Consider the following 12020-nt stretch of genomic DNA (forward strand, 5'->3'; position numbering starts at 1 on the left):
GGCTGCAAGGGCTAAGTGTGTGGCAAAATATATTGAAAAGAGTCAAATGGTGGTGACTCTTAGGCTAGGTAGGCTAATAATGTAAGGATCAAGCCCCCAAGTCTAGCTCTAAATGGAAAAGGATGAGCATTGGAAATCCTTTGATATGATCATGGTGTGAGTGTGTGAATGTGAATATGAATGCATGTTTATTACGGCTGCACCCCAATGTGAGGTTGCCTACGTATCCGTTAGGAATCAGACCGAACGTAGCTCTAGCCGAACCTTGCACAAGTGTGTATATACCTCAAAGAGGTCTTTTGAGGGTTGTAACGTGGTTAGGCTAAAGGTTAAAGAAAAAAGGGATAAACGCTCAAGACCCTAGATAAGCCCCCCAAGGTGTGCAACCTTGCTTTTGAATCTTTGTATTATTATTCTTGAGGTTTCTCACTTTTGAACTCTTTATATTTTGCTCTCTCTATATGCTTTATCATTTTTTCAAATTCAAATATCTCTCTTTTTTTTTTTTTTTTTTTTGAGCGTGGGCAATCCCGATCATGCGGTCTATTACTCACTTGGCATTCATGTTTCTCAGGCACGGTACCCAGCACTCGATAAGAAACACAATCTGAGACGTGTTCATATCAAAGACATTTTCATATCAAAGACATTGGAACACTTGCCCTTTTGTACACTTTTATCATTTTTGCTTTTTGAATTTTTGAGTTTTATGTAAAATCACTCAAGTTTTCGCTCTTTGAAAATTGCATAAGTTGCACACCATCCCATCCCAAGGTTAGGTAGATATGGGTTGAAAAAGAAAGGCCTATCGTTAGGTGAGGCTCAAAGTGGTTTATCAAAAAAGATTGTATATTTGAAAGGTGAAAGGTGATATGATGTGGCTACAAGGGGTGCCTCAAATCATTGGTATACCTTGTGCTTAGTTCGACGTTTTTTTTTTTTTAATGAATGTAATGCAATGTAATTATCTCATGAAAGGAAACAAATGCTCATTTTATAAAAGGGAGAAAAGAAACGTACAAAATAAAAAATCTAAGGAAGAAGGTGCCTATTACTAGACTTATTGGGGAAAGGGAAAATGAAAAAGAAATAGAAAAAGAGGTCATGAAATCTTGTCGTTGACGCTCGCCTCTTGTCTTGTGTCTTATCATCACTCGGTCTTCTTGCCGACTGGAGGTATGGGAATCTTGTTATTATCGATCAAATGTTGGATAGCCTCTTTTAGCTTCCAACAACTCTCAGTAGTATGACCCCTACCTTGATGGTACTTGCAATGTGAATCTGGGTTCCAAGTAGGCAATCTCTTCTCAGGTGCGGGATCTTGAATAGGTCCAATGGGAGTAATAGTCCCTTGACATGGAGTTGGTCAAAAGCAGCATCGTAGCTCATCCCAATGGGGGTGAAGTCTTTCCTTAGTTGTTTCTTAGATCCTTGGTCATCCATGGCTAAGACTTTACTGAGATCAAAGGTAATAACATTGTTACAAGAGTGGGCGTTTTCGGAAGAAGAAAGATTGTCGTTCTTCTTTCCTTTCCAGCCACTGTGGTTACTATTGTTAGCAGCTTTTTGCTTTGCGAGGTCATCTTCGATCTCGATGCCTATGTTGTAGACGGCCTTGAAAGTATTCAAGTTGTGTTGATATTTTAAGTGCTTTGAATACTTTTCTTGTAAATTTTTTATGAACATCCTCATGGATTCTTTTTCAGTGGGGGCTTCGATCATGTTAGCGGAAGTTTCCCTCCACTTATTAAAGAAAGAAGTAAAGCCTTCATTCTCTTTTTGTCTCAGCATCTCAAGTTGTCTATAATCAGTTTCGACTTGAATATTACATTTATATCTATCAATGAAAGCGTTTACAATAGCATCCCAAGTAGAGGTTTTCTCCTTATCAAGAGAAAAGTACCATTGCTGATAAACGGTTTCTAAAGATAAAGAAAACACAGAATGAAAAGCTTTCTTGTCTATTCCCTTAATATTCATTACAGTTTCAAAGGCTCCTAAAATTTTTCGATTTCAAATTCGAAAATTTAGGCTAAATTTCGAATTTTGGGGTTTTGTTTTGGTGTTTGGAACTTGATTTTGGGTGTTCTATTTAGTCTATATTCTTCTTTTGTGCAATTTGCAAGTAATTCAAAGCTTCCTTGAGGTATAATTTCTCAATTTCTAGTCATCTTCTTCCTCATTTTTGAAGCTTGAAACCCTTGTTTTTGCTTTCATGGTAGAACTCCGTTGTTGGTTCTTTTAGCTTGTATTTTGTGTTGAATGATGTTATTGGATGTTAAATTCAAGCTTTTTCGTGATGAATTTGTATACCTTGCTTGAATCCTTGATTCACCATTGTTGGTCATTTTCTCTCTCATGGGAATTCTATATGATAGTTTCATTTCTTTGATAATTCAATGTTTTGGGATTAATTTTCTCATAATGATTCATGATTTGGTCTCTTGTGTCCAATTTTGCCTTTACTTCATGACTAGTTGCTTCAAGCTTATGTCTCAATATTCATGGCATAGTTCATGTGTGACCATTTCTTGTTTCATTTTTGAATAAATAATGTTTGTGCTTGACTTTAGAGCAATTTCTTTTGAATATTCTTGAACAATGATAATTGTAAATTAATTGCTCATGAATTGCATTGCTTCTTGTAGATGGCCCCTATCCGTCATAAGAAGCGTGCTAGATCGAGTTCAAGCAAAGCTAGGCACGTTGTTCCACCTCCTCCCGAGGTGGTAGAAACATACGGCATTAAATTATCTAAGGAATTACATTGGGATCGGTTCAAGCAACTATCCAAGTGGAAGCTCAAGTCAACAAGATTCTACGATCAAACAACAACCAAGCTACTTGGAATTGATGATGACGTTCGCTACCTAGCCAAGAACCTCGGTCTTTTAGAGTTCTTGGATTTGAGCGCCTCTACCTATGCTAGGGTGACATATGAGTTTCTATCATCCCTTGAAGTGGTCCGAGAGTCAAGTGATGACTCTTCAAGAACTTTGACCTTTCAACTTTTCAGCAATGATCATCGTTGTCGGAGTCATAACTTTGTTCGTACTTCCGGTTTCCTTGGGCCGTCGATGAAGACCATCTTGTCTATCCTGCCAATGGTAAAATGACTAGCGACCATGGATATGATGAACTCAAGTGGTGGCGGCGTATCTCCGATGAAAGGAAATATGAGCCTCAAACTTCCAAGTCCGCATCGATCGTTCATCCAGCTATGAGATACTTTAATTGTATTCTCACCTATGCCCTATGCTCTAAAGACTCTTTGGGAGCTATTTCCTGTGAGGAACTTTTTTGGCTATGGATTGCCGACAGAGAGTCGCATGAGATCGAGCTTGTAGATTTCACTCAACATTTGATTAACCGATTTCTAGACATCCAAGATGGTGTTTTGCTTTCGGGGAGCATCCAAATTGGAGGCATAATCTCTATCCTCGCACTTTGCCTCAATGACTCTCGCGCGAAGACACCTTCTCATTTCCTTAATGTTTATTGCCTTGTAACCAAAAATTCCTTGATCGTACCAAGAAGCATAATATTTTCATATGAAAGGTGTCCCAAGTGAAGGATTGATTCTTGATTCTGTGTAAAGAGGCTAGAAACCGTAGGTCGGAGTCGGATTCTTTGACTTGGAGACCTCCAAGATGCAACATCGACCCCTCTCTTCGGAAGAAGACTAATCATACAAGAACCGCCTCCAATGATGCTCTCTCGATGAACTTCCAAGCTTTACCCCCTGTTAAACGGGGAGGTACTCCTATCCCTCCTTCTTCTTCTTCTTCTACACTTGACTTATCTACTATTCATGCCAAGTTAGATTCCATCACTAATGTCTTGTTTTCCATGCCTTCGGGGCAGGATTCGTCTCTTGGCTATGATTTCCATGCTAATCAATTGTATTACTACCATGTAAGGAGGGGGGAGATTGAACCTTACTTGAACTACCCATATCTCCCGGTCCAACAAGGACCTATCCCTCAATGGGAACCCTTTGACCCTACCGTGGGTCCTAGACCTTGTTACCCCTATTGGGAGGGTCCTCATATCCCTCCTAGTGCTATCATGGGCACCACCCCGGCCACTTACGACTATAAGCGGCCCGGTGGATGTGATTATACATATGATCCCGCGAACCCTATGCCTTTCCCGAACCCCGAGAATTTTTGTAGGTGGGGATTATCGAGAGACCCGGTTTTTGATGATTGGTCTCATTTCTTCGCGATAGACCGTGCTAGGAGGGAGGGGAGGTTAAAGGGGAAAGCTCCTATAGAGGTGAGTGAGATGGCTGGCTCGGTTCATGTCTTAGAGACCGGTGAGGGGAGTTCTCACTCTACCCCTTACCATAGTGCGGAGTGAGACTATTGTGGCTACCTCCCTCCCCCCCCCCCCTTTTCTTATGTTCTTTATATGATGTTCCCCTTTGCCTATATGTTATTAGGTTTAGAGTTTGGGGGGTAGTTCATTCTGAGCTTGGGGGTGATTTATATTGTTTGTGTGCTTCACTGTTTCCCTCCTTGCTTTTGTAGTTCACTCTTGGTCTCTTTTGCTTCTGGTATTGATCTCTGTGTATCTCTTGCTTCTCTGGTGATGATGATGATGTACTTCTGCTAATTTCTCTGTCCAGTTCTTGGTATTGTTGTTTGTTTTGCTGATTGCTGTCTGCTATGTATCTCCGTTTCTTTATGATTATGCTTCATGATGATGATTGTTTGAGATCTTGTTTCCTGACTCTGCTTCTATCTGATAATTCTGTTTCTTGATTTCATTTCTTGACCCTTTTCCTGATACTATCATATATTGCTTTTTCATTATTTGCTTACATATTCTCTTTTATATTTTTCTTTTCTTTTGTATTGAAGTTACTAACAATTTTCGTATATAGTCCATTCCTTTCTCACTTTGCTTCGTCGCTTATGGTTTGGATATTGATGCTTCATTAAGGTGCTCTTTCACTTTGTTTGATGTAGCATAGCTTCGACGCCTGGTGAGATCCTTCTAATCTTCTTCTCTTTATTCTTCTTTTCTTGGTAGCTTAGTTTAGGTTTAGATTAGGAGAAGTTGAACGGTTCGAGGATGTTTGCTTTTTAACACCTTACTGTGTTTAGGAACATTGGCGTTGTGGCCGAATGTTCACTTGTTTGTCGATTGGGACTTATGCGTTTGCATTACTTCCTTGTTGCATTTCTACTTCTCCTTTGCTTTTCTATTTTTCATTTTATATCTTTTTCCTCATTTTCTATTTTCTTATGGTTTTCCTTTTTCTTTTTGTTTCCTTTTTCTCTTTTCTTCTACTTTCCTTTTTGTATTTTTCTTTCATATGTTTTGCTTTTCTTTCTTAATGATTTTGCTTTTGCTTTAGACTTAGTACCACTTGGACTTGCACATTGGCTATCATTCTTCCTAAGAACAATGGTTTGCACGGTTTGAGAGTATCTTTGGTTGACTCTAGGATAGAACATGCTAAGGTAGTCGTTTAAGAACTATTGGGACCTTGAAGCCGGATTCATTTGTTTTTGAAAAATCGCAATCGTTCCCCTTTGGTGAATTTGAAGCTTTTAGTGAGTTTTTGCCACAACCATGTGAGGTTTCATTGTTTTCAAGCCTTCTACAATCACTTGCATGAGCGCTATGAATCCTTGACTATTGCGGACTTAATCTTTAATCTTGACTCATAATTCTCAAACACGAGACCGAACCATCTAGGGAGGACAAAGGCATCTTTTGGGGGTGGTAATTTTTCTTTTCTTTAGGATAATCTTCATAATTTTTAGTTCTTGGGATTACATTTTCCTACTTGCTAACCATTTGAGCTTTTTCCCTTCTTTTCAAGCCACATCTTTAGAACTTTGAGCCTTTTGTTTCTTTTTGTTCCATTTTTGGTTTTTGTGACGCAAATGATCATGTTCTTGGATATTGTGGTATATGCGTTTGGATATTGGTTCTTATTTGTAAGCAAGTTTGTGTTTTGTATATCTTGTGAATAATGGCAAGTGAACAAATGAAAAAGTCGTCCATAGTTAAAAGAGGCGAGGACAATGAATAAAGTGAAAAATGAAAAATTGAAAAAAAAAATGAGAAAAAGCAAAGCAAATTCCAAAAGCTTTGGCAAAAATTGATAAAAAAAAAGTGAAAAATGAAAAAGTTCAAAAACATTTTGATGTAAATGCTTCTTCCTATCTTACACATTGAGGACAATGCTTTGTTCAAGCTTGGGGGGAAGCATTTTACGCTTTTTGTATATATGATTGTGGTTATAGCTTTGAATAAGCTTGGGGGTGTTAGTTTGTTTTTGTTTGGTGACTACTTTGTTTTGGTGTTGAGATTTGGCCAATCTTTGCTTCATAACTTAGGTGTACAACCAAATTCTAAATTTTAAGCCTACCCTTAACCTTTTGCCTTTATGTTTCAACCTTTGGGAAAGCCCTTTTGATCTAGTGGTTGAGTCATATACCGAGGGAGGGAATTATGAGTTAAAGCCTAAGGAGAGGGGATGCAAAGTCAAGATGTCGAGAAAACCTCAAATCTATTGTTTTTCCGGTTCCTTCGAGGAACTATAGAGAAGCTTGCTAAAAGAAGATTTGATGCCAATTGGGAAAATGTGCTAAAATTGTTTTTACATAAAAGTGAATTGCGTTTTGGTAGTTCTCTATACTTAGCATGTCCTATGTTTCAATCAACCCTCGATATCTTAGAACGAGCTTACCTTTGTTGTTTTAGAAGGTTTGATATCCTCTCGTGTTTTGGCCATGTGCAAAAGTCCATTGTATAAGCACCTCTTTTCCTTATAAGTTTTAATATTTTTTTTCTTTTCTCTTTTTATGCTTTGCCTCCTTTTACTTAAGAGTTACGGGTTAATCTCTATGAAAATGAGTTAGTATATATTCTTATATTCTCTAGTCTTTCTCGTTTCTTGCTTGCCTAATTAAGGGTCATCATTTTTCCTTTAAGCTTGATTTTGTTTTGCTCGAGGACGAGCAAAGATTTAGCTTGGGGGAATTTGATGAGTGTCATTTATGGCACTCTTAGGCTAGGTTTTCTTTGTAGTTTTATGCTCGTTTTAAGTCTTCTATGTCGTGGTTTTGCATAATAATGCTTGTTTTGCATGTTTGTGCGTAAGTTTAGAGAAATGTGTGTTTTTTGATGGTTTTCTTTCTATTTTATTCATTTCTCGATTATCTTTTCTCGCTTCTTCGTTTCTTTGACTTGTTTTGTAGGTGTGTTGAGTTTCCCGAGGTTTAATTATCAAGAAGGAAGCTCGAGCGCATTCAAGGAAGTTGATGGAGCTAAGTTCAGGAATCCAAGCATGGAATTCAAGCTAGTTCCGCAAGCACGACAACCTTGGAAGCAATGCTTTGGGTTGAAGTGTTCAAATGCTTGGAAGATAAAGGAGCTGCCCTTCTCACGAGCATCGCCTCGAGTGCACCAATGATAGGGATGCTCTGGAGCGTGGAGATCGATCGAGTAAGCGAACGAGGCAAGGCCACGAGCACCAAGCAGGGGTGCGCGTGCGCAGCATAGGTGGTGCGTGCGCGCAGACCCACCTGTGTGCGCGCGCGGCCTGGTGGTGCGCACGCACCAGGCACCCCTCCCTCCTTCGCTCGATTTTCTATTTATACCCTTAGACTTTTCCTTTTTCGAGGGACGACTTATTTTTTACTTGACACTTATTTTCCAGAAATAGTAGAGAGAGAAGCTTAAGATTACTTGATTGTACTTGAATTTGATCTTTGATTTCAACTGGATCTTGGATTTCTTTTTCACATCAATGAAAGTTATGAGATTTCTTTCCTTTGAATTTACTTTATCAATTTCCCTTACATTCTTGAATGTTTGATTTGAATTCCATTCTTTGCTTTAGAATTTGTTGAGTGATTGATTTTCTTCTTGATTAAACTTGAAATGAATATGATTGTGATTGAATTTGTTTTGTTTTTCAATTTCACCATGATTATGGAGTAGAGTAGTTGCTAGGAAGAAGGGGAAGCATGCTTGATTGATGATTTTTTCTAGGTGATGATCCTTGATTGATTGAATTGTTGCAATTAAATTGGTTGACATAGTTGTCCATGTGATTAATTAGACTAGGAGTGATCAACCTATAAGATTAATCTAGATTGCATTGCAAATTTCAATGACATGAACCCTTGATTTGAGAATTGCTTTAATTGATTGAATTCGATTGTGATTTTTCCTAGTTAACCATTCATAGTGAACCCTAGCTTGGTTTGTAAGGGATAGCTCTTGAATTCCATTGATTGCAAGTATTGTTTGTCCTTTGCAATGTTTGAATTGATTGGGTAATCCTTCAATTAGCAAAATCATTGAGCTTTCATGTGGAACCTATATCCCTAGTTTTTAGTATATTGAATTTCTCGATTTATCGAGCTTTCTCGATACCTTAGATACCAACCCTATCTTTCAACAATCTTCGAAGTAGCTTGACCTAGGCTATACCTTGCACCTACTCATTCTTTTGGGTTCGACCCTTGACTTACCATAAACTCGTATTAGGTTGGTCGAGTGTTTACAAATTTTGTTTGGCTCCAGGAAAGGGTAGAAAACGAACTACTTTTCCCTACGTCAAAACCTTGAACCATAACTAAGAACTAATCTTGTAACCTCTAAGTCCCCAGCGGAGTCGCCACTGTAAGGAAGGTGTTCCCATCGTAGGGTATCCTTCTCCTTAAATTCCCATGTCCCTTTAAAAGCCTAGGACTTTACACTTGTTAGGGTGTATTAGGATTTGAATTCCTGACTGTTTGGGGGACCTTGAATTAGAACTGATTCTATCATTACGCTTTTTTGTAAGAAACAAGTAGGAGTCGCCAATGAGTTTTTGGAAAACTCATAAACCTCGTTCATGCCTTTTTCCCAAGTAGAGTTCAAGGGATATTTAGCACGAATCATAAGTTTACCCATGCCCAAATTGGTCTACGTGTACCAGAAATGAGTTCGGGAGCGAGGGTACTAAAATAACATTCCCTTTAGGGGGGAATCGTTATCCTAGCCCTAGTACGGCTTCTACTAGCTCTTCCTTTTTCATAATTTCATAACCAAACAATATATGCAATGTGGCTCCTAAAAACTAAGTTAGTTGTTTTTATTTACAAGCATTAATCACGTAGGAATTACATTGTAAAAGTCATTTATTCTTTGTTTAATAAAATTCGTGAAAAGAACAAGAAATAAACAATGTTTGCCTTTACTTAAGTGATAAAACAATCAATAAATTATTCAAATTCTAGTCTTGATTAACACAAGAATACTATGTGAATTAAATTAATTAAAAGTTTGTTCAAAGTGATCAAACAACACTATTTATTGAATTATAGTTATTTAAACAATAAAAGAAAAGTGATTTATCTAAGTGCTCAGGAAACTAACCGTTCTTTTTTTTTTATGTTAAATCTCCGTTTAATGCGTTTATGGACTTTCTTTCTTCTTCGTATTTCCAAGGACTTCAATGGATTCAATTAGGGTTGGAAAGTATTTGGGAAGAGAGAAGAATATAGTATGATAGTAAGAGAACTTGAGAGATTAGGGTTTTGAGAATGTTAGGGTTAGAATTCTTATTTTTCGGTCCCCTTTAGGTTTGAACGAAGACCCCTATTTATAGGCGTAGGAACCTAAGTTTAGGGTTGTAAAGCCGTGCCATCAGGTGGCACGCACAACTCTCTGAGTCGCGCTGCTATGCCCAACGCAACTCTTTGACTTTTGCTCGGCTGGCCCGCGCAACTCTGACAGTTGCGCGCGGTGCGGTTTGCCTTATACGAAAACACGTTTTTAAAACTTCCATAACTTTTTATTGAAAAGTCGAATTAAGACGTGAGAGATATCATTGGAAAGCTCTAAATGTCTTATTTCAATGCCGTTAAAATTAGGTTAAAATATTTTATGGATCAAAAGATATGGCTATTGGAGTGCAAGGGTGTCGATTTTAGGGCCCGGTTTAGTGTTTTGATCATAACTTTATCGTTTTAGCTCGGAATTGGGCTTATAATATATCGTTGGAAAGCTCTTTGAAAGGGCTATCCATCTTTATAGTCCACTTACGAAATTATGATGGTTGGTTTATTTGTTTGGATCGGTTTTCAACAATGTAAGATCCATTGGATCGAATCATTGCATTTGCCGCATTTAGGTCCGTTATTAATCAAGTTTAAACATGTATGAGCACGTTTAGGCCTAATTAGTAATCAGACAAGGCTCTAAGATAGCTTGGTCTCAAATATGGATTTTAACGTACTTCATAATGCATTTCGTAGTCCGTAAACACTTTAACTTTGATCTAGCATGAAGAACGGGTTTTTGTAACATCATCGCACTTCCTTTCGGGACAAGAGGCCAAAAGTAGGTGTCTACAATGACACCTAGGTTGATCTTAAAAGTTTTGCATCTTTTTATTTTAATACACCAAAGTCGGAGTCTTTCCATGTTTATAAGAGAAGAGCCTTCCTTTTTTGCATGGTTAGACAATATTTACTTACCAATGGTAGCACGCATATGGGTCAAGATATTTTAGCATATCTCATGGAGCAAATAGTTGTCGGGAGAGGAATCCCATGCCATTAATTGTTGGTGAAACAATGCTAAGCTTGGATGAATTGAAAAAAGACCCCAAAGCTCTGCTTCGAGGATCTGCAATTTTATTACAGGTAGAAAATTAATACTTTTAATTCCAGAAATTAAAAATACAATTTTGTAACAATAATAATAATTCTATTTTATTCATGCAGGTTTGGCTAATGGAGAGACTTGGATTAATAAGTCCTCCTGACAACATTGAAAATTACACTCCTAATTCCCTTGTAAGAAGAAAGAAACACTTTTCTTTGAAGATAGGTCGCCGGGAGTGGAGTAAAATCTTTGAAACTCGCGACTTCTCTGTCAATTGGGTTATCCCTTGGTGGAAAATTGAAAAGATGATTGAGACCAATGCACAACCTGCCTGCCGTATCCCAAGATTTTCAAATATGACCTTTTATTTCCCCTGTAGGGTAAAAAGACAATATGGCCTTGCCCAAACTATTCCTTCTGGGGATCTTCGTAGACCCTATGAGCATTCTATGTCACATGACATTGAGAGTTTTGATGATTATTGGTATGCTCGTCCCTTATGGGAAGTTGTCTCCAATCGAGTGATTCCTCCTTTGTCTAGAGAAGTGAAGCAATGGTTTCTTAGCAGATTCCATAAGGACAAAGGTAAAGCTCAAAGTACAAGTGTAGAGAAAACACATATTAAAGATCGTCTAGGTGACAAGATAATCCCTGCCAAAGACCGTCTAGGTTCAAAAGTTGAATTCAAGACTCCTATTATGCCTAAGAAAAAGAGTGGTGCTAAAGGCAAGGAGAAAAGAAAGACTGACTCTATAGACAAGAAAGTGTGGATTGAAAAGAAAGTTAGGGTGTTTGTGCCAGGGGAAACTATTTCTACCAAGGTAGCAGTTAGATCCTCTATTGGTGAAAGATTTAGATGATGAGGAAGAAGTAGAGAAAAATTGGAAAAGGGCTAGAAAGGAGAAGGCAGATTAGAGCATTACATTGCTTCCAACTTATTATACAATTTTTAATTTGTAAGTAAATTTTATTTTTAAGCTTTATTTAATTCCATCAATAATGTAATATTTTATTTATTAATGCAAATTTTAAGCTTTTTAATTAAATCAACTTTATTTTAAATACTTTATTTTATTAAAGCAATGAAAACAACTTGAACGATTCGAGTACGGGTAGTCGAAATATTTCGAAATTGACTAAAATTAGCCCAGATTAATAGTAGTTACTCGACGCTGAAATTCAAACTCAACGCGGTGCGATGATCCTATTGCGGCGCATTAATCCTATCGCGGCGCGTTGGTCTCGTTTTTTATGCGACGTTGACGCTAACTCAGCATGTTGATGCGGGAGTGCGATGTTTACAAAATTTAAAGTGGTCGCGCCCCGTAAAGGGTTGCCTACATATCCTTGTAAAGGAATCAGGCCGAATGTAGCTCTTTTGAGTATAGAACTCAAGT

The sequence above is a fragment of the Chenopodium album genome, chromosome 10 (assembly GCF_948465745.1).
Source record: "Chenopodium album chromosome 10, dcCheAlbu1.1, whole genome shotgun sequence".
Lineage (NCBI taxonomy): Eukaryota > Viridiplantae > Streptophyta > Magnoliopsida > Caryophyllales > Amaranthaceae > Chenopodium > Chenopodium album.